The following is a 5,246-nucleotide window of genomic DNA, read 5'->3' as shown; positions in this document are numbered from 1 at the left end:
AGAGAGAGAGAGAGAGAGAGAGAGAGAGGGCTCAGTGGTTAAGAGTGTGCATTACACTAATCTTGGGTGGCCCACAGCTGCCTGTAATTCCAATTCCAGGAGATCTGATGCCATATTCTGGTCTTCTCAGGCACTACATGGAGGCATTGTGCGTGCACTTGCACTTGTACACACATGCACACTCACTCACACAAACACCTGGAGAAACATTCACACACACAAAATAATATTTAAAAAAATAAAATTGAATTAAAATGAGTACAGCTTCACCTTTTACTTTGATACCAGACTTAGGCAAAGTGAGATCTTGTAATTCCCAGGCCATTTCTGTTATTTTGCTTAACCATCTCCTCCTCCCTTTCATCACTTTTTAAAAAAGATTTATTTATTTATTATATGTGATTACACTGCAGCTGTCTTCAGACACCCCAGAAGAGGGTATCAGATATCATTACAGATGGTTGTGAGCCACCATGTGGTTGCTAGGAATTGAACTCAGGACCTTTGGAAGAGCAGTCAGTGCTCTTACCCGCTGAGCCATCTCACCAGCCCATCACTTTTTTTTTTTTCAAAGAAGAAACTTTTCTCCCTCCTAGTAAAGCTGTCTCTTTCAGCCATCTCCTTCTGGGATCTAATTTTCACTCATTCTACTAATATTGGTTGATAACTTATGTGCCAGACACGATGAGAGACACAGAGGACAGAGCTAGATGCAAATCTAATCCCTGCTCGAAGAGCTTAGAATTTTTCCCTACCGTATCTCTGTAGATGTTCTCAAATCTTGTATTCAGCCTGGATACTTTCCAAGGCATTAAATGCTACTACTTCTACTGTGTGTGATAAACGGAGTAGTGGCTCCTCTGAAGAGATCTACATCTATCCACAACTCTAAAAACTGTGAATAACACTGGCGGTTGTGGTGCAGGCCTTTAATCCCATCACTTGGGAGACAGAGACAGATGGATCACCGAGTTTGAGATTCAAGAATAGCATGATCGCCAGGACTGCCAGGGCTACTCATAGAAAACCCTGTCTCAAAAAAATAAAAAATAAAAATAAATAAAAATCCGTGAAATATTACCTTGTATGGAAAAAAGTGGTAGTAGATATGACTAAGAATCTTGAGACAGAATACTATTCTGGATTTATCTGTGTGTGTGTGATATAATGACAAGTGTCCTTAAAACAGAGAGGCTGAAGGAGCTTTGTCACAGAACAGGAAGAAATATAACCATAGAGACAGATGGCAGTATTGTTGTGGCTAACTAAAGAATCCTGGTAGCCAATAGAAGCTGAACTAGATAAAGGAGAATTTCTCCTCTGGGACTTCTAGAAGGAGCCAAGCCAGAAGGTACTCCAATTTTAGTTTCCTGGTGTCTCATTTTTGAACAGCTGTCCTTTATCGCATACACACCCTGAAGGGGAGGCAGATACGTTGGCAAAAAGTAGGTTGTTCACTATAGCATAGCTCATGAGTCATGTTGGAGTCACATGAGCTCATTCAGTCTCAGTTATTGGTTTCCATAACTTATAGATAAGAGAGGTAAATTCCACAGGGTGGTCTTCCCACTGTAGTATCCAAGCTATGTTTTTCTATGTTATCAGGGTATGACTTATTCTGCCATTTTGAACAACTATAGTTTCAAAATATGTTTGACATCTATCTCCTCCTTCACTTTAGAGCCATTTCTTCTTCAAGCTTACATGATATTTTACAGTTCCTTTAGCTGTGATCTACTCAAATTGGCTTTTTAGGTCCATCATTATATGTTAAAGCATGGCACCTAATAATTGATGCACACATGGGTACTTTGTGAGTCAGTATCTTTGTCCACAGGGTACAGCTGTGCATAAGAACAGGTGAGAGGACTGTTTACTCTGCCTTCGATGTTCTACGTAACTGGATGTGGTCTATAGAGCTCAGATCATATTCAGGAATGCGGTGCCAATAGTTGAATGAAATTCACTTCTACCTAGAAACTTACCCATCCCTGAATTCAGAAGCTTGGATTTATTTAGATTTATTTTGTTTTGTATAGATAAGTGTTTTTTCTGCAGTGCATGTATGTGTACCACCTGTGTGCCTGGTACCAGGAGAAGTGTTCAGACCTGAGTCCAGGTCCTCTGCAAGAGCAGCTCATGCTCTTAACCTCTGAACCATCTCTCCAGCCCCAGAACTCTCCTTTCCTCTCCTTTCCTTTCCTTTCCTTTCCTTTCCTTTCCTTTCCTTTCCTTTCCTCTCCTCTCCTCTCCTCTCCTTTCCCTTTTTCTTTTCTCTTCTTCTCTTCCCTTCACTTCTCTTCTGTTCTTTTCTTCCTTCCTTCCTTCCTTTTCTTCCTTCCTTTCATTTTTATGTAAGAAAATAAGGCTTAATGAAATGAACAAAAATGCTCAGGTCACCAAGCCAAATAGTTCACTCCTACAACAATACAACAAATCCTGGCTGACTGTTGACTCTGCCCATCAAACTCTGAGTGGAATGTTGGGAACACAATGAACAACTGAGACAAGCATAAGCCCTCCCCTCTTGACATTTTTGCATAATGGGAAAGACTCAGGACAAATTGGGGTGATTGAAGCAACATGTGTGTGGGGGAGGGCCTCACATTGCCTTGGAAACCATAAAGGAAGACTCATGAGAGTGAAGAGGAAGTGAGCAGTCAGACTATTAGCTGAAATGCCAGCACAGCTGAGGAGAGAAAGTGGTTTGGCTCTTAACCCAAACAGCAGTTTCATGACCTAAATGATATTTATAATTCCAAGGAGAAGAAAGGAAGGCAACTCCCGGGGTCATGACCCTGGTTCCAACATTCCTTTATACTTGGCTCTTTTCTTCCTGTTCCCAGGCACAGCAGAAGGCACCAGAGGAGAGACCTTTCAGTACATTCACTGACAACTGGTGGATTAAATCCTATACATTTGAACACACACGCAGAAGGCAAATTGAGGAGTTTTCTTCTGGTTTTTACCAGAGGCACCCAGGATTAAAGAGGTTGCCAGAACAGAGATTAACAACACACCTTTTGAGTAAGGTTTACAATGAGTTGAGGTGCACAACAGATTAATAGGATGTACAACCCAGTTTGGCTCACTAATGTAATGTATCAACAAATCTATCTTAAGATCAGTTATGTTAAAAACTAATAAAAATTTGAGGTTATTACATTCTGGAAATAACAAATTTGAAATGTATAAATACATAATATATATATATATGATATGGCTTGAAGTAAAACAATTATATTTTGATTACTTTTATAATTAAATTTTCTCTAGCTCTTCATTTTAATTTTCGTGAGAATATGCTTCTTTCCAGAGCTCTCTGAACACAGAGGTACATACTTACTTGAAAGGACCCGTACTGGCTTCGTTTGCCTTAACGAGGAAGAAAACTGGAAACTTGTTTACTACACAGAGGAACTGCATTTTCCTCAGCTGTTGTCACTGTTGCTCCAACACCGCTAGGCATTTGGAATTCAGCCCCATCCCTGACACTGGTGGGTGAGGTGTATCTGAGCATAACACTGTGTGTTCAAAAGAACACCATTGCAGTCTTGATAGGGAATAGCATCTAAGCATTTCAAGCTCTCCAAAACATCTGTAACCTCAGCTCACTAAACCTGCCAAGGCAGCAGCAGCAGCAGCAGCAGCAGCAGCAGCAGCAGCAGCAGCAGGAGGAGGAGGTTTCCATTTGCATCCAGATAGAGGAACCAGATCCACCTCCCCCCACCCCTGCCCCCTGCTTTCATCTCACTCTTGTGCAATTTTCCGAAGAAGAAGGGAAACACATGGATGAAGTTTGACAGAGTGTAGAAATACAAATAAGACTGACTCCTTGTGAGAGCCCAAAAGGACTTGCATAGTTACAGGGAGGGGCTTAGCATAAAAAGTAGAGCTTGCCAAATCATGGGTTTTGACCCGGGAGAGCTTCCATGGATTATAAGTAGGGCAATAATCATTAATCTTTTCAGGGTTTGGGACAGTCCGAGGTCAAGGGGGTCAGAGTTTGCATGCCAGTCACTCCCAGCTGTTTGCAATCTATTATGGATTTTTCCAAAGGGGTGATCATGGAGAACACAATCAGGAAATTTGCCTTCCTTTCTCCACACTCATACATATCTGAATGCACACGTGGACTTTACTACCCAACTGGTTCATGCCAATTATGTACAAGGAAGTGACCAGCCAACAGGATACCTACCTTAAGATAACTAAGGACAGAGAGGAACTGTGGGAGTTCTGAATCCCATCTCCCACTCCATGTCCTCACACATGTTATATATTTATATCTATTTGCTTCTGTTAGCAATATCCAAGCTAGCCACACAGTGGCCTGCATGTATGCTTTGCAAATTAACTGTTGCTGACGCAGCAGCAGATGCCCAACATGAAGATTCAGCTGTGTTTATAACCCATTTATATTCTTGAAAGACATTTCATCACAGTACATATCAATGAAAGATAACAAAGCATTATTAAATATCTTTTAATTATGTTGTTTATGATGCTGAGAATCAAACCCAGGGCTCTATGCATGTTAGACAGGTGCTCTAACACGGAGCTTCAACTTCATCTCTATATCCTTTAAAGATAATTTTGCCCCGGGTATATATCTCAGTGGTAGAGTATCTGCCTAGGATGAACGAATCCTTATGTTCGATCTTCAGCACTGCATACATATATGAGTAAAATTTAGATAGGCATGCATTTTGAAGTAATTATAAAATATCAGTTAAATTTATTTTTATCACCTACTTATAACAAACAGGTTTTTTTAAAATCAAGAGTGACAACAAAGTGTTCAAAAGAATGCCCATTGCAGTCTTGATAGTGGACAACACCTAAGCATTTCAAGCACACCCAATGATACAAAAACCACATTGAAGGAAGCAAGCACAAGTTGCTCAATAAACATTTTGAAGTATTTTACTTTTAAGTTTAGCACAAAATTTTATCACTTTTAAGATATTTTATATTTTTAGTTATCACATGATTAAAATGTAATCTCACCATTAAGTCCAATACAAACACCCACAAGTTACTCCTGTTTTATTCCATGCACTTTTCATCCAATTTATTTTGATCTCATTCTTTTTTCCTCCCCGAACTCCTTCCAGGTCTCCCCACTTCCTTACCACTGAACTCCATGTTCTCTCTCTCCTCTCTCTCTCATACGTGTGTGTGTGTGTGTGTGTGTGTATGTATGTGTATATCAGCAATATATATGTGGAGATATATATATATAT

Source organism: Mastomys coucha, chromosome X, assembly GCF_008632895.1.
Source record: "Mastomys coucha isolate ucsf_1 chromosome X, UCSF_Mcou_1, whole genome shotgun sequence".
Lineage (NCBI taxonomy): Eukaryota > Metazoa > Chordata > Mammalia > Rodentia > Muridae > Mastomys > Mastomys coucha.
This window is presented reverse-complemented; position numbering follows the sequence as displayed.